Source organism: Ursus maritimus, unplaced genomic scaffold (genome assembly GCF_017311325.1).
Source record: "Ursus maritimus isolate PB19 unplaced genomic scaffold, ASM1731132v1 scaffold_12, whole genome shotgun sequence".
Taxonomy (NCBI): Eukaryota; Metazoa; Chordata; class Mammalia; order Carnivora; family Ursidae; genus Ursus; species Ursus maritimus.
In genome coordinates, this window is record NW_024423564.1 from 27591712 (window position 1) to 27610728 (window position 19017).

General features: G+C 39.8%; 1 protein-coding gene across 2 annotated transcripts in view; it reads left to right on the forward strand.

Moving 5' to 3' along the window:
• The window catches only part of DIPK1A (divergent protein kinase domain 1A), a 105238-nt gene that overhangs the window by 43941 nt on the left and 42280 nt on the right, over window positions 1-19017 (forward strand). The gene's annotated exons all lie outside the window — the stretch shown is intronic.

A 19017-nucleotide genomic window follows, 5' to 3' on the forward strand; every position in this document is an offset into this window, starting at 1 on the left:
TTAACCTCCATATGTTTGTGGGCTTTCCACATTTTTTCTTGTGGTTGACTTCCAGTTTCATAGTGTCGTGGTCAGAAAATATGCATGGCATGATCTCATTCTTTTTGTCCTTTTTGAGGCCTGATTTGTGACCTGGTATGTGATCTAGTCTGGAGAATGTTCCTTGTGCACTTGAAAAGAATGTGTATTCTGCTGCTTTAGAATGAAATGTTCTGAATATATGTGTTAAGCCCATCTGTTCCATTGTGTCATTCAAAGCTATTGTTTCCTTGTTGATTTTCTGCTTTAATGATCTGTCCATTGATCTAAGTGGGGTGTTAAAGTCCCCTACTATTATTGTATTGTTATCAGTGAGTTCCTTTATGTTTGTTATTAATTGTTTTATGCTTGGATGCTCCCAAGTTGGGGGCATAAGTATTTACAATTGTTAGATCTTCTTGTTGGATAGACCCCTTTGTTATGATATAGTGCCCTTGTTCATCTCTTGTTACAGTCTTTGGTTTAAAATCTAGTTTGATATAAGTATGGCTACTCTAGCTTTCTTTTGACACCCATTTGCATAATAAATGTTTCTCCATCCTCTCACTTTCAATCTGCAGGTGTCTTTAGGTCGAAAATGAGTCTCTTGCAGCTAATATATAGATGGATCTTGTTTTTTTGTTTCTGACACCCTTTGTCTTTTGATTAGAGCATTTAGTCCATTTACATTCAGAGTAATTATTAATAGATAAGAATTTAGTGCCATTTTATTGTTTTTTTCATTGTCTCTGGAGATTTTCTCTATTCCTTTCTAGTCTTTGCTGCTTTTAGTCTTTCCTTTCCACTCAAAGAGTCCCCTTTAATATTTCTTGCAGGGCTGGTTTAGTGGTCACAAACTCCTTTCGTTTTTGTTTGGGAGACTCTTTATCTCTCCTTCTATTCTTAATGACAGCCTTGATGGATAGAGTAGTCTTGGCTGCAGATTTTTCCCATTTAGCACGTTAAATATATCATGCACTTGCTTCTTCCTGCCAAGTTTCTTTGGAGAGATCTGGTGTTGCTAACCTTATTGGTCTTCCCTTATAAGTTAGGGACTCCTTTGGCTTGCACTTTTAGGATTTTTTCTTTATCTCTATATTTTGCAAATTTAATTACAATATATCTTGGTGTTGGCCTGCTTTTGTTGATTTTGATGGGAGTTCTTTGTGCCTCCTGGATTTCGATGTCTGTTTCCTTCTCCAGATTAGGAAAGTTTTCAACTATAATTTGTTCAAATAAACCTTCTGCCCCCATCCCTCTCTTCTTCTTCTGGGATTCCTAAGATACGAATGTTATTATGCTTTATGGAGTTGCAGAGTTCCCAAAGTCTATGTTCGTGATCCAATATTATTCTTTCCCTCCTCTTTTCAACTTCATTATTTTCCATAATTTTATCTTCTGTATTACTTATCATTACTCTGCTTCTTCCATCCTTGTGGTCATTACATCCAGTCGGTTTTGAATCCTGGTTATTGCATTTTTCATTCTGGCCTGACTAGTTTTTAGGTCTTTTATCTCTGTGGTAAGGGTCTCTCTGGTGTCTTCTCCACTTTTCGCAAGCCTGGCTAGTATCCTTATGATTATTGCTTTAAATTTTGGATCAGGCATATTACTTATATCTGTTTTGATTAGATCCCTAGCTGTGACCTTTTCTTATTCTTTCTTTTGGGATGAATTCCTCCATCTCGGTATTTTGTGTGGGTCTCTGTCTTCTTCTGTGTGTTAGGAAAGCTTGTTATGTTTCCCGCTCATGAGAGTAATTGTTTAATGAAGAGGAGATCATAAACAGTCCAGGGCCTGGCACTTCAGGAAGTATCTGTGTGCACTCTGCTGCTGTGTTTTGGTTGCTCTTTCCTTCAGGTCAGTCCTCTACAGAGGTTCTCCTTGCCTGCCGTGGGGAATGTTTGGACCTTGGCCAGAGTGTGGCAAGTTTTAACTAGGTGTGCTCTGCTTTGCTTGTTAAATGAGACCTGATGCTGTTTCCATTAGACCAGAAGCTTTGCAGAATTCTGTGGTCAGTAGATGTGGTGCACGTGGAGGTTTTGTTCTGGTCTTCTAGGGAAGGGCCTTGTTCTCTCTCTCTAAAATAAGTAAATAAATCTTTAAAAAAAAAACCTGAAGTAAAATAAGGTGGCAAAAACGGGCTTATTCTCAGGCAAACCTACCCGAGAAAAGCAGCCCCTGCAGAGCACAGGGGACGGGGCTTGGTGTAAGCGGTTTACACTGCTACTGTTGTCGCTGTGCTGGTTCCTGAAGTAAGTTTATGCTGAGGGGTGGGAGAGAGAAATGGCACCAGCCCCCACCCTCATCCCCTGAAAGGGGAGTTCATGCCCACTGCTGTCTGTAAAGCCCTCCCAGAAGAGCGAACAATCTCCCCCTCACATGTCCCAGGTGTCCCTCAGAGTCCTGCCTTCACCCTGCCTGTGTCTGGGCCATCTGCCCACCAGGCAGTGCACTGCAGCTTGGACTCTATCCCAGGCAGGCTGGCTGAGTTTTAAATTCCAAACTTTAGGGACCTGGCATGGTGGAGACCCTTGCTGGTCTCTTGGGGAGGGTCTCGCTTTGCTGGGACTGAGGCAGGTTTATCCCAGAAGGGCAGTTGCGCCAAAGTGCAGGGGTATGGAGTTTGGAGTAAAGCACAGCAAAGAGCCAGTGTCCAGGTTAGCTGCCCTCAGCAGGTGTCTCTGTGCCTATGCTGAGTGGCCAGGGAGAGAAATGGCGCCTCCTGGGTCTTTTGTCGCCAGAGAGGAAATGCCACGTCTCCCAGATGCACTCCAAGAAGAGGGAACCATCTCTTCCAGGAGATCCTCAGATCATGCCATCTGCCCCTGGGCTATTTGCCCTTCTCCACAGAAGCACTGCCATGCCCTCAGGGCTCCACACCAGCCACCCCATGGACCTTGAAAACTTCATTCAGTCTTTGAGCCCTGCTGGTTGTAAAAACTCACAAAACCCAGCCCTTCTTGTTTTCCCACGCAGTGGCTTTGGGGAAGTGTTTTGCTTATGTGATCCCCTGGGTGCTTCTCTCTGTCTGTATCTGTCTCTGTCTCTCCTGTCCATGATCAGGGCTCTCTCCCTTCCACAGCACCCGTGATCTGTTTCTCCCCCAAACTACATCCCTGCACCTCCCACCTTCCACAGTGTGGCCCTCTCTCTCTAGTTGTGCTGTTTGTTCTGTCAGTCCTCAGTTCGACTTCTTGGGTATTCAGAATGATTTGATATTTTTCTAGTTGTGTTCAAGGAACAAGGCAAGCCTAGGGACCTCCTACTATGCCATCTTAGCTCCCCTTCCCAGGACTTACAAAACTTTCAGAACAAGTGAAGGGGAACATCATTATGAAGATTTAAAGGAAGAACAACTCTGAATAGTATTTAGTATAAGAACTATAAGAAATTTTGAAACTTTTCTGTTAACCTTTTTTGATGCAGGAAGACCTGTTCTGTATTGAACTGAAGCATAAGGAACAAGAAGGCTGAGATGAAAAGGGGACAGTAAGGATGGATACGTATAGGTAGACTGAACATGCAAAAGCAGAATTAGAATACAAATTGGAGACAGCGAAAGGTAGAATTCACGCTGAAGTGTACTGGAAGCAATGATGTGGAAAACACATTTGAGAAATGTTCAGGGAACATAGGGAAAAATAAAAGATGAAAACTGTGGGAGAGCTGGTAGCTATGGATGCTATCGGATGTCAGAAGGTGAGCCAGTTTTCAGGAGAGAAGTTGGTGACTACAGTGTGGTGCCTAGCTGCATTTTGTTTCATTCACGAAGATAACAGACGTTCCTAACTACCAGGGTTCAAAACCATGCCGGCAATTCACACAACCTCTTGAAGAAAAAAAAATTTAGTTGACTGAAAAACAAATCAAGGTGAAGAACTTAAGAACAGAATATATGTTATGAAAGGCCTGGCAGAGTTCCTAAGGGACTTCCGGTAAACAGAAGGCCACACAGGTTCTCAGTCCTCATCCTACCAAACCACACGGATGGAAGAGAACATACTGATGAGTCTGAAAGAATGTGTATCTTGTGGTATCTGGATTAAACTTAAAAGCAAACAGTTTCCTCATGAGTTTTTATTCCCACTGGACAAAATTGTGTAATTGGGCACAAACAATTCATCTGGAAAATCTTCTCCCTCGGGCACTGTTTACCACAAGATCCAGAAGTTCAAATAAATAATATTACAGTATAGTAATTAAGAAAAGAAAAAATAAACTTCACAGAAAAAAAGACTGAAAGGAAATATTGAAGTGTTAAATGATTACTATGAGACTATGATTTTTTAATCTTTTGGTTCTTTTATTTTTTTCAGCTTTTGAAATCAGCGTGTATTATTTTCAGTGAGCAAAACCCAAAAATTTGATGAAAATGTTATTATTAAGCAAGGAAAAAGGACATAAAAAATAGTGGCACAAGAGAGAGCCATAAACAAGATTTCATGAAATAGTTAAATGAGAGAATGCAAATGTTATTCAAAATGTGGTATTAGCTAACAATGTAAAGGGGAACATTTAAAATATTGACCTTTTTCAGTTTTCAAAATTCTTTAATTTTAAAAGCAGAGCATAAGACAAATGTGACATCTTAATACCCTTGTGCAATATCTTCCAACCTGGGTAAACAATAAGAGGGCATTCTGATGACCTTCAAGTGTGGTGGATTTCCAGGTAATTGGAGAGTCAGGGGTTGAGAACAGAATTCCTGCCTTGTACCTTTCGTCAATGACTTGCCTGGGCTCCTTAGCAACCATCCTGTTTTGACCTTTGAAAATGGAGGTAGGATCACATCTTGTTAGCCACACCCACACCTAACAGGCACCATGTCTGGCCCACTGGGTCACCCCTGCTTCTCAGACAACTGAAGAGAAAAGCAGAAGCCTACTGTCTTGCTGGCTCTGGACAGTTATTTCCACTTGTTCATTCCTTGCCTGCCAACACTGGGCACCACAAGATAATTAACTTCAAGCACATTTGTTAGAAGCTTGTCTGCTCCAGCTGGGGACTGTTAACAGCTCACCTCTTGCTTAAGGACTCCTTGGAGAGTTCTCTGTGTATGCTGCTTCTGACTCAGGAAATCTTCCAGACACCTCCCCTGACCTCTTCTGTCAGAATCTTGTAGGCCCTTCACTTTGGATCCAGTTCTTGCCTACCGCCCAGCCCTAAGGAATTATCTTTCTTCAGACTGTGTTCTTATTCGCAAAACATTCTGTCTGAGACTTTACCCCACAGCCACTGTCCTACCTGAGTCCAGTTCCTTTTTTTTTTTTTTTAAACATAACCCCGTTTTCTTTATTTAGTTTTATGTTTTTGACGTTCCTTAAAATACTTTCTCCTCATCGTATTTGAATTTTGGTACAATCAATGATTATGAAAAACCTAAAATTAATCTGAATTTAAGGCATGCCCAAACCAAATAAGTGCAATGTATCACCAAATTCCTGAGTCCAGTTCCTGAGTTGCCAGGAACTCTACCACCAAATTCTCCTCTCTAATTAGTAAGCCTGTTTTTGCCAGCTTATTTTACTTGTTTTTTTTTTTTTTTTAAGATTTTATTTATTTATTTGACAGAGAGGTACAGAGAGAGAGGGAACACAAGCAAGGGGAGTGTGAGAGGGAGAAGCAGGCTTCCCGCTGAGCAGGGAGCCCGTATGTGGGGGGATCATGACCCGAGCCAAAGGCAGACACTTAATGGCTGAGCCACCCAGGCGCCCCTCATGGTTTTTTTTTTTAAGATTTATTCACTTATTTTAGAGAGAGAACACGCACAAGTGGGGGGAAGGGACAGAGGGAGAGGGAGAGAGAGAATCCTCAAGCAGACACCCCACTGAGTGCAGAGCTTGACATGGGACTTGATCCCAGGACCCCTGAGATCATGACCTGAGTCAAAATCCAGAGTCGGCCAACAAGTATGCTTTCTGTAAATAACCCCTGGACTTGGTCTGTTAGTCTCGTCTTTGAATTCTTTCATTCCCTCCTTTTCTGGGAAATCTTTCACAATTTTTGTATCCTGAGTGTGTTTCTGTAGCACTTAAAAATGAAAACAGTTGCTTTCTCAACACAGTTGTAAACTCTTTGCTGGCTGGCATAGTGTCTCATACTTTTATTATGCAACATAGGACAAAGCAACCTGGTATTTAAAATAATAATAATAATAATAAAGTGTCCATAAGAGCAGCAGGTAAATATTTCTCTGGCTTTGCATTAGCCTCCGAACTGTGGAAACTCTGGCGCCCTCCAAACTCTTTCCCAACTAAGAGTCCCCAGGGAAAGCTCAAATCTGTCTTGGAATACAGTTTTCTGGGCTACTTCATGGGTAGCCATTTCCTCCAGCCTGGGTCCTTGAGTGTTTTTCTCTCTGCCATCACACCCCACACCTCTTTTCTTCCTCTTACACTCTGGCTACTCCGGTAAAGTCTTCTGCCACCCTCGTGCTCTGATGCCCAATGTCCTTTGAGATCCAGTTCTCTTTGGTTCTTCATCTGGTCTGGTTGAAGCCACGGTATTGCCTGCCTCTCCAGCACCAACCCACTGTCCTTACCCTAGCTTATATGCTAGGATTCAGTTCCCTTGAGAATCAATGAGTAATTTCCCAGGTGGGTACTTGAGCCATAGAGCAAGTAGTCCCCTTCACAGACCAACCCACCAACCAAACATATTAAAGCATGTCTTGGTCATTTAAGATTGAGCCCAGGAACCATCTTCTTCAGAAAGACTTTCCCAAATTCCCCCCTTTCCCCACCACCATCACCTCCAGCTACATAATATACATGTCTTCCTTGTACCCTCATATGCTTAATGTGTCCTGGATATAGGGTTTTTTTAAAAGATTTTATTTATTTGAGAAAGAGAGTGTGTGAGAGAGAGAGCATGAGAGGGGGGAGGGTCAGAGGGAGAAGCAGGCTCCCCACTGAGCAGGGAGCCCAACATAGGACTCGATCCTGGGACTCTGGGATCATGACCTAAGCCAAAGGCAGTCACTTAACCAACTGAGCCACCCAGGCGCCCCTGGATATAGGTTTTATCATGTTATATGGTAATTATCTTTTTATGAACCTGATTCCCCATCTAAAATATGAGCCCTTTCAGGGAGAGAATTATATCTCATACATTTTTGAATTCTAAGTGTCTCGCTTGGTTCTTGGCACTAAGATCCGTAGAGTCTCAAGCTGGGCCCTTAATGTGCTTATGTGCACCACAGTTGATTTGGCTCAAACAATACATTGTTTTAATTAATGGCAGTTTCTCCTTTAAGAATTTCATGCCAAGGTGGTTTCTTTTTTTTCCTTTAAGATTTGTGTAAAACACTTATCATACATTTGGTGAGTACTGTATGTCCTAAGACCTGCCCTACTCCCCAGAAATATGAAGATGAGTAAGACATGGTTCCTGCTCAGAGGAGGTCACAGAAACTTCCTTGCATCTCCCTCCCTCCATTTTTCCATTCTTTCCTCCCATTCTTCCTTACCAGGATAAATGTTCACTAAGCCTGGAATTGTGTCTAATGGAATAAATACATGTAGTAGGTTAATTACAGTCTAGTACACTCAGTGCAACGGTAGAAAATTGTTCCAGATACAGATAGAACAGAAGAAAGCATCATACAGTTCTTGGGGTGGACATGGGGGATCCTGGAGGAGGTGGCTTCAGAGTGGGTTATAAAGAATGCAAAGACAATCTAGGAGTACCTGAGAAACACGTGAAAGGCCTCGAGATGTGAAAAAGCACCGTGTATTTCAGAAACATGAATACTTTGGTATCTCTGCAGCATAAAGTTCAGTAGAATGGGGATGGGGTGGGTGGGGTGGGATGAGCTGAGCTGAGAGATGAAGCAAAGGTAATAGGCAATATTTTCAGGGCTAAGGTCTTTAACATTTGAGCAACTGTTCAGTTAAGAGAATGGTAGAATCCAGAATAGCTGGTGGTATTAACAATCCAAGTGTGAAGCCATATATTGCTATTTTCCGTCCTCTTCCCTCACAACATTAAGCAAGGTTCTGTGATCGCCTAGCTACATTTTAATGTTCTTTATAATGGTAGATAAGAATGAAAAGAAGCCATTTCCTGGAGTTTACGGTCTTATTGAGGATACAGAATATACCCACACAGTTTAGAGTGCTTACCAAGCAATCTACAGACTAGTGCGAGCTAAAATTATAAAGACAGTATGTAAGCACAATCTTGACATTGGGTTATAGGAATGATTAGGAAAGTGCGGGGTTACAAAGAGGCAACCTGATTTTTGGCTTAAGAAAACAGTTTCCATCAGAGTATAGAAAATGCAAAATTGAGGAATGGACTTGTAAATCAGAAACTTTTTAATGTTCTGTGGTCTATAGTCAAGAACTGGCCTTCTAAGTTAGACCAAGAAGCATTCATCTTTGAGCTTTATAGTATAAAGAGGAGACAAGTTTACTTTTTCTGTATATTTAACATTAATTTTATTTTTTATACTTCTAGATACTCAGTTTGCCTGAGAGATTGTTTATGCGTGTGGGTCCTTGTGTTTCTGCAAAGCCCGTCAGTCTAGACTACACTGAGGTTATCTTAGCCTCCCTTTTCATTTCTTCACTCTCAAAAATGTACCACAGCTTCTGCCTTTTTCCCTGTGGAATGTGCTAACCCAATATCCTCTCTTTGTCCCACTGGTCATCACATCCCACGGCCCTCTACTTGGATGTTTTTTCCTTCCATGGAGCTAGTGTGGACTTTTTTCAGGCTCTAGGGTTTCTATGCGAAGCATCCTAGAACTTCAGATCATTAAATCACATTTCACACTTAAGTAAACTCAAATTTAGGAGGTGATGTGTTTTATCAGTCTTCCAGGAAACCTCTCCCTTTCTATTTGTATTCTTTATAAATTATTTAAGTTTGACAATGAATATTTGCCCTTTTAATAACTAAAAAGGAAAAGTGATTCCATTTTGAAAAATCAAATTCAATAGTAGAGCCTTCAGTACCATTTCATGTTTATTAAATTAACCTTTCTGTCTGTATCTTTGCACACACATACACACCACAGCGCAAAATAGTGTCGAAAAACTCATACTAGTTTAGAAAGCACGAGCCATAAAAGTGTTCATACCAGATGACCCAGAAACGCTATGGCTGAAGAACAACGTAAGGAAATAATTCAAAAGAAGGGAAATACAAAAATCTATATACAGCTTGTCTACACACAGAAAACTTGGAGAAAGACAACTTTATAATCAACGTAAGGGGAAGAGTTAGGGCAGAGTTTAGGGAAGAGTTTCATCCCATACGTCAGCTGGATGAAATATTATTGCGACACTGAAAATGATTGTTATAAAAAACCATGTTAACAACATAGCATGTTTACAGCATAATGAGAAAAGGAATACAAAATTATATACACACTGATTACAGCTGTGTATAAAATGAATTACATGTGGATGACTAGAGGGAAAAAAGAATAATGAAAACAGCTGTTGTTCTAGTGTGGAATGAGGGGTGAATGTTAAAATTTTATTAACTGTCTCTTCAAAATTTTCCAGTTTTATTTCTTGAAAAGTTTCAGATTGTCAACTAATTCAGGTTATTCTTGTTCTGGGAATTTTACAGCAAAAAGAAGGAAGCATTCTGGAATCTGAGCCCCTTTCCTCTTTGTCATTGGCCAAAGAATTACCCCCCCTCGGAAAGAAGGAAATCTTAACTTCCTAGGAAGTTATAAAAAGGAGTATTCTTGGGGCACCTGGCTGGCTTAGTCGGAAGAAGCTGTGACTCTTGATCTCAGGGTTGTAAGTTCAAGCCCCATGTAGCATGTAAAGATTACTTTAAAAAACAAAAAAAAAAAAAAAAGAAAAAGAAAATCTTTTAAAAAAAAGGTACATTCTTAAGACATATAATACTGGAATGCCCTCCTGTAAACTTGTAAACTTTGTAAAATTGTAAAATTTTAATAACCTTATAAAATTGTAAACTTCATTTTTAAAAATCTTTAGGAAAAATTAGAAAATTATTGTGGTAGATTCATTTATTCATATTACTAACAATGGATCAAATCTGATTTTTCCCCAATGTGATAATTTTTAATAGCCACTTTATTAAGATAAAATTAATATACTATAAAACTCACCCTCTTTAAGCACACAATCAGTGGTGGTTGGTGTAATTACAGATTTGTACAACCATCACTATTTCTTTAAGTTTTTGATTTTAATTCCAGTTAGTTAACATACTGTATTATATTAGTTTCAGGTGTACAGCATAGTGATTCAACACTTCCATGAATCACTCACGGTTCATTACGACGAGTGCACTCCTTCATCCCCATCACCCATTTTACCCATTTCCCACCCACTTCCCCCCTGCTAACCATCAATTCTCTGTAGGTAAGAGTCTGTTTCTTGGTTTCTCTCTCTTTTTCCTTTTGCTCGTTTGTTATGTTTCTTAAATACCACATATCAGTGAATTCAAAGGGCATTTGTCTTTCTCTGGATGATTTATTTCTCTTAGCATTATACTCTCTAGCTCTATCCCTGTCATTGCAAACAGCAAGATTTCATTGTTTTTTATGGCTTAATAACATTCCATTGTGTATATATACCACATCTTTATCCATTCATCAATCGATAGATAATTGGCCTGCTTTCATATCTTGGCTATTATAAATAATGCTGCTATAAACATAACAGTGCATGTATCCCTTCGGATTAGTGTTTTTGTATTATGGGGTAAATACCCAGTGTGATTACTGGATTGTAGGGTAGTTCTATTTTTACCTTTTTGAAACCTCCACACTGTTTTCCAGAGTGGCTGCACCAGTTTGCATTCCCACCAAGAGTGCAAAAGTATTCCTTTTTTTTTTTACATCCTTGCCGACACCTGTTGTTTCTTATGTTGTTGATTTTGGCTATTCTGACAGATGCGAGGTGATATCTCATTGTAGTTTTGATTTTCCTTTCCCTGATGGTAAGTGATGATGAGCACCTCTTCATATGTTTGTTGGCCATCTGGATGTCTTCTTTGGAGGAATGTCTATTCAGGTCTTCTGCCCGTTTTTTAATTGAATTATTTGGGTTTTTTGGTATTGAGTTGTATATGTTCTATTTTTTTTTTTTTTTAAAGTAAGCTTCATGTCCGATGCGAGGCTCAAACTCATGACTGAGATCAAGAGTTGCCTGCTCTACTGACTGAGCCAGTCAGGCACCCTGGGTTGTATAAGTTCTTTATATGTTTTGAATAGTAACCCTTTATTGGATATATCATTTGCAAATATCTTCTCCCATTCTGTAGGTTGCCTTTTAGTTTTGTTAATTGTTTCCTTCGCCATGCAGAAGACTTTTATTTTGATAAAGTTCCAGTAGTTTATTTTTGCTTTTTTTCCTTTGCCTCAGGGACCTAACTAGAAAAAAATTGCTATGGCCAATGTCAGAGAAGTTACTGCTTGTGCTGTCTTCTAGGATTTTTATGGTTTTGGGTCTCACATTTACGTCCTTTATCCATTTTGAATTTATTTTTGTGCATGGTGTAAGAAAGTGGTCCAGTTCATTCTTTTGCTTACAGCTGTCCAGTTTTCCCAGTGCCATTTGTTGAAGAGACTGTCTTTTTTCTGTTGGGTATTCTTTACTGCTTACTTGACGATTAATTGACCGTATAGTTTTGGGTTCATTTCTGGGTTTTCTATTCTGCTCTACTGGTCTGTGTGTCAGTTTTTGTGCCAGTACCATACTGTTTTGATTACTACAGCTTTGTAATATAACTTGCAGTCCAGAATTGTGATGCCTCCAGCTTTACTTTTTCTTTTTCAAGATTGCTTTGGCTATTTGGGATCTTTTGCAGTTCCATACAAATTTCAGAATTATTTGTTCTAGTAGTGAAAAATGCTGTTGCATTAAGTCTGTAGATTGCTTTGGGTAGTACAGACATTTTAACAATATTTGTTCTTCTGATCCATGAGCACGGAATGTCTTTCCATTTCTCTGTGCTGTCTTTAATTTCTTTCATCAGTGGTTTATAATTTTCAGAGTGTAGGTCTTTCACCTCTCTGGTTAGGTTTATTCTTAGGTATCTTATTATTTTTGGTGCAATTGTAAATGGGATTGCTTTCTTAATTTCTCTTTCTGCTGTTTCATTGCTGGTGTATAGAAATGCAACATATTTCTGCATGTTTATTTCGTATCCTGTGGCTTTATTGAATTTGTCAGTTCCAGCAGTTTTTGATAGAGTCTTTCAGGTTTTCTATGTGTAGTATCATGTCATCGGCAAATAATGAAAGTTTTGCTTCTTCTGTACCAATTTGGATGCCTTTTATTTCTTTATGTTGCCTAATTGCTGTGGCTAGGACTTACAGTACTATGATGAATAAAAGTTACGATCACTATTATCTATTTTTAAAACATTCTTTTAAAAGTACCCGCAGCAACCACACCCCATTCCTCCCTCCTACCAGCTGCTGACAACCACTGATCTTTCTGTTTCTCCAGATTTGCCTGTTCTAGACACTTCATATAAATGGAATCATACAGTATGTGGCTTTTGTGTCTGACTTCTTTCATTTAGTATAATGATTTCAGGTTTCTCAATGTTAGAGAACATGTCAATGCATCAGTTCTTTTTTGTGGTTGAATAATATTCCATTGTATAGTATGCAACATTTTGTTTATCCATTCCTTGATTAATGGACATTAGAGTCTTTCTTTCTTTCTTTCTTTCTTTCTTTCTTTCTTTCTTTCTTTCTTTCTTTCTTTCTTTCTTTCTTTTCCATCGTGAGTAATGCTGCTATGAACATTTGTATAAAAATTTTTGTGTGGAGGCGCCTGGGTGGCTCAGTCATTAAGCATCTACCTTCAGCACAGTTCATGATCCCAGGGTCCTGGGATTGAGTCCCACATAGGGCTCCTTGCTCAGTGGGGAGCCTGCTTCTTCCTCTGCCTGCTGCTTCCTCTACTTGTGCTCTCTCTCTCTGTCAAATAAATAAATAATTTTTTAAAAATTCCACAAATATTTGACCCACACATATACACATACACACACATATATATATACATGTATATAAAGTGGGGAGCCTGCTTCTTCCTCTGCCTGCTGCTTCCTCTACTTGTGCTCTCTCTCTCTGTCAAATAAATAAATAATTTTTTAAAAATTCCACAAATATTTGACCCACACATATACACATACACTGTGTATATAAAACTGTATATAAAACTGTATATAAAAACTGTATATAAAACTGTAAAAACACAGACTATAAACTATAAAAGTATACTGTGGTATAAACTATGCTAAACTATAAATATATACTATAAAACTGTAAAACACACCCACATGTTTCATGTATAAAACTATTATATATAAAACTAACCTTCATGAACCTATCACAACTTCAGAGTTTTAAGTTAAAATTTGTCCATGTTAGTAAGTGCTGGAGAGGAGACAGGAACCTAAATGTTTTCATTCTAAATCCAGGATGTAATCATAAATATCTTTATATTGATACATATCACTTCTCATTTTTAAAATGTGCAGGGATTAAAACAAAGTGACATCAGTGACCACACCAAAAGCTGGTGAGGATCCAGTGGATCCTTGCACATTGCTCGCCAGGGGGTTAAACGGTAGAGCCGCTTGGGGAGAGAGTCTGGCAGTGTTTTTAAAAACTAAACCTGTCACTACCTTATGACCCAGCAGTGACACTCTCAGGCGTCTCTTCCACAGAAACGAAAAGTTATTTTCACTCAAAAACCTATATAGGAATGTTGATGGTAGCTTTATTTGTACTACTCTAAAACTGGGATCAGCCCGGATGGCCTTCAATAAGTGGGGTTAAACAGACTGTGGCGTGTACATGTGGTGGAATATGACTCAGCAATAAAAAAGGAAGGAACAACTGACACAACAACCTTCGAGACTCTAGGAAATTATGCTCAGTGAGAAAAGCCAACCCTGAAAGCTTACGTACTGCGTGAATCCATTTACTTACCATTCCACAAACTGTGGAAATGAGGAACTGAGTGATGGCTGCCAAGGAATAAGGGGAGAGGATAAAGGTGGATGTGGTTATAAAAGGACAACATGGGGGATCCTTGTAGTGAGGAAACTGCTGGGTACTCGACCATAGCAGAGGGTATACAAACCTTTAAAAAAAAAAAAAAAGAAATACAAATCTAATTGTAAATGACTAAATTATTGGTTCAAATTTTTAAGAGCTATAACATATTCCTCTTAATAATGGTTATTATGTATTACTAATAAATCATTTATTATTTTATGAAATCTTGCAATGAAAAGGACCTTGAATGATGCATTCTAGTTCTGGCACTATTGCCAGTAAAGTAGGTGTTAAATATAATCTCATTTTAGTAAACTAGAAAGGTGTTTCCCCTGAGAAGTTATTATTTATTTAGCTTTTGTCCACAACTGTTTTCCCCTAAATTTAATATGAATAATCTGAGGAACTTTTAGATTGCATATTCCCAGGCTTCATCATTAAGGATTCTGATTCATTAGGTCTGGGGGTAGATCTTGGCAAACAGCATTTTAAAAAATTACATCAGGGCACCAGGGTGGCTCAGTCAGTTGGGCGTCTGCCTTCAACTCGGGTCGTGGTCTCAGGGTCTTGGGATCGAGTCCTGCATTGGGCTGCCTGCTTGGTGGGGAGCCTGCTTCTCCCTCTCCTGCTCACCCCGTCTGTGCTCTCTTTGTGTCAAATAAATAAGTAAAATCTTAAAAAAAATAAAAATTACATCAACTGATTCCAATTCAAGAGATCAGTGGGCTGCACTTTGAGAAATACTGAATTATAATTTTTATGGTGAATAAATAGGAGCCCTTTAAATTCCTTTGTGGCATAGCGAATTTGTGGTTAGGTGAGATTTTAAAAGCAAAGTACTGATAAAATTTTTCAAACACCCACGTGTTGAGAAAAAAAATGTTTGGCCAAACTGATTTATGTACTTGCTCTGAATCAACAAGAACGGAACAGAAAGGAACTTGCCCTTGGTTCTTATTCATGATGAAGGGGTCCTGCATGACCACTTGTGATTTATTTGTACAAAGAAGGCAAAGACTCCTGCTTTAGTTACACAGACTGCGTAAAGTGAATGCTCCAGCAGGGTGAGGAATGCTGAAGCACTTTGTAGGCTCTGAAAGTAACGTTACTCCTTAATTCCTTAGTTGTTTTTGTTTTTTAAAAATATTTATTTATTTAAATAATCTCTACACCCACCATGGGGCTTGAACTCATGACCCGGAGATCAAGAGTCACATGCCCTTCCAACTGAGCCAGCCAGGTGCCCCTAATTCTTTGGTTTTTGTATCTGAAGTTCCAACTACAGTAATTGACCCATCCTTATTTTTTCCCCCAAATCCTAGTGCAGGCATACCTCAGAGAGATTGTGGGTTTGATTCTAGGCCAGTGAAATAAAGGGAATGTTGCAATAAGTGAGTCAAATGAAGTTTTTTGTTTCCCAGTGCATATAAAAGTTATGTTTACGCTCCGCCATAGTCTATTAAGTGTGCAATAGCATTATGTCTAAAAAAGGAGATACATACCTTAGTTGAGAAATACTTTATTGCTAAAAAATGCTAACCATCATCTGAACTTTCAGCATTTGTAATTTTTTTGCTGGTGGAGGGTTTTGCCTCGATGTTGATGGCTGCTGACTGATGAGGGTGGTAGCAGCTGAAGGTTGAGGGGGCGGTGGCAATTTCTTAAAATAAAACAACAATATTTACTGCATCCATGGACTCTTCCTTTCACAATTTCTCTGTAGCCTGTGGTGCTATTTGATAACATTTTTGAACTTCTTTCAAAATTGGTGTCGGTCCTCTCAAACCCTGCTGCTTTATCAACTAAGTGTATGTCATATTCTAAATACTCTATTGTCATTTCAACAATCTTCACAGCATCTTCACCAGAAGATTCCATCTCAAGAAACCACTTTCTTTTTGCTCATCCATAAGAAGTAGCTCCTTATCCGTGAAAGTTTGATCATGAGATATCATGAGATACCACGTCTTCAGGCACCACTTCTGATTCTAGTCTTTGAGGTCCTGAACCCTCCAAGTCATCCATGAGGGTTGAAATCAACTTCTTCCAAACTCCTGTTCATGTTGATATTTTGACCTCTTTCCAAGAATTGTGAATGTTCTTAATGACATAGTAGAATGGTAAATCCTTTCCAGAAGGTTTTTAATTGACTTTGCCCCCAGATCCATCAGAGGAATCAGTATCTATGACAACTATAACCTTACGAAATGTATTTCCTATATGATAAGACTTGAAAGTTGACATCATCCTTCGATCCATGGGCTGTAGAATGGATGTTGTGTTAACAGGCATGAGAAAAACATTCACCTCACTGTACATCTCCATCAGAGCTCTTGGATGACCAAGAGAAGTATATTTTGAAAGGAAACTTTTTTATGAGCAATAGTTTCCAACAGTGGGCTTAAAATATTCAGTAAACCATGTTGTACACAGATTGGCTGTCATCCAGGCTTTGTTGTCCCATTTATAGAGCACAGGCAGTGTAAATTTAGCACAATTCTTAAAAGCCCTAGGATTTTCAGAATTCTAAATGAGCATTGGCTTCCAGCTTCAAGTCAGCAGCTGCGTTAAATCCTAGTAAGAGAATCAGCCTGTCCTTTGAAGCTTTGAAGCCAAGCACTGATTTTCCTCTCTAGCTATGAAAGTCCTGAATGGCATCTTTCTCCAATATGAAGCTGTTTAGTCTACATTGAAAATCTGTTGAGTTAGCCACCTTCATGAATTATCTTAGCTAGATCTCCTGGATAATTTAATGTGGCTTCTACGTCAGTGTCTGATGCCCCACCTTGCACGTTTACGTTATACAGATGGCTTCTTAAACATTATGAACCAACCTCCAGTAGTTTCAGTCTTTTCTTCTGCAGCATCCTCACCTCTCTGAGCCATCACAGAATTGCAGAGAGTTAGGGCCTATTGCTGTGGCTTAGGCTTTAGTATAAAGGAATGTTGTGGCTGGTTTGATCTTCCATCCAGACCACTAACACCTTCTCCACATCAGCAAGAAGGCTGTTTCACTTTCTTATCATTTGTGTGCTCACTGGAGTAGCACTTTTAATTTCCTTCAAGAACTTTTCCTTGGCATTCACAGCGTGGCTAAGTGTTTGGCACAAGAGGCCTAGCTTTCAGCCTGTCTCAGCTTTTGACATGCCTTCCTCACTAAGCTTAGTCATTTCTGGCTTTTGATTTAAAGTGAGAGACGTGTGACTGTTCCCTTCCCTAGAACACTTAGAAGCCATTGTAGGGTTATTAACTGGCCTAATTTCAATATTGTTGTGTCTCAGGGACTAAGGAGACCCCAGGAGAGGGTGAAAATTGGGGTGGAGAGTGGAATTGGTGGCTCTGTAGAGTAGTCAGAACACACATTTATTGATAAAGTGTATCATTTTATATGGGAGTGGTTCCCCAGAACAATTACAAAGATCATTGATCATAGATCACCGTCACAATAATAAAAAAGTTTGAAATACTTGCGAGAATTACCAAAATGTGATACAGAGACACAAAATGAGCAAATGCTGTTGAAAAATGGTATGGATAGACTTGTTCCACACGGGGTTGCCACAAAACTTCCTAAAAAGCACAGTATCTGCAAAGTGCAATAAAGCGAAGTGTAATCAAATGAGATATGCCTGAAGTCAAGTCACTGAAAATGGTTGTTGTCATTGAAAAACAGATGCCAAGAAATTTTCCTGTTCTACCTTTGTGGGGTGCCTAGTTGGCCCCTCGTTGAAATTGAAGTGACCTCTCCACCACCCTAAGCAGATGATCAGAGCACCTTCGCCTGGAGATTCTTCAGGCCTATGACAGAGTCCAGTCCAGCCACTTTCCAAACTCTGGGGTGCATGCTTTGAGGTAGCGACTTGTCCTGCGGAAGCCCACTCTGTAGGCAGGAGGCAAGGAAGGTCACCCCATCCCTTTCTCTCAAGAGTATGTGCAGCAGAACAATATATCTCTGCTGAGAAATGCCTGTATATCCTCCCTCCTCGTGACCCTGCGTCTGACTCTGACCCTGACTCGGGAGTGCTGTCAGAGCCAGCCCTGGACCCTGCAGCTTTCGATGTGTGTGTTTTTGTGGGTACGTCACTCTGGTCTGTGGCTTTGTGCCTCACAGCACAAAGCACATAGCACTGTGTGTTTTATGTACTTTATTTAGTAAAAATATGGAAAGAGACAAGGCAACGATAGACTCCGATTTCCAGACGATGGTTTCCTCTGAGGGTGAAGGGGAAGATGAAGAATGGAAGGGGAGGGTTTAAGTTTGATTGTAATGTTTTATTTCTTCTAGGAAAGAGTTTTAAAGTAATACGGCAAACTGTTGACCTCTGTTTACATTCCGTGGTGGATATAGAGCTGCCTTTTATGTTATTTTCTCTAACTTTCTATATAGAAGTTTTTTCCATATGTGCGAAATGTTTTATAATTTCAGAGAAATTAGAAATTATCCGATAAAACCATCCCAGTTCCCCACCCTCAAATACGCACATGTACCCCCATGCGGCCTTCTTCCCTGTGGGTGCGAGGGATTCCCTGTTGCTTCATCGCTGCTCTGGAGCCCCTCCCTTAGAGCCGTCTCAGGAACCTTGTGCTGTTTATCTGTCGACACCTTACCCTTTCAGCCTGTCTCTTTCTACCAACTTCCTGTTGACATTTAAATTAAATATGTGCTGGTTTCTCTTAGCTTTAAAAAACTTCTACCTCAAGCCCAGCCAATGCCCTATGTCTCTTCTCCTCTGTATAGTCAAACTTCTTTTAAGAACTATTCACCTGGGGGCGCCTGGGTGGCTCAGTCGGTTAAGCGTCTGCCTTCGGCTCCGGTTCCGGTCATGATCTCAGGTCCTGGGATGGAGCCCTGCACGGGGCTCCCTGCTCAGGGGAGAGTCTGCTTCTCCCTCTCTCTCTGCCTCTCCCTGCTCATGCTCGCTCTCTCTTTCTCAAATAAATAAAACCTTAAAAAAAAAAAAGAAAAGAAAAAAAGAAAATCTCTG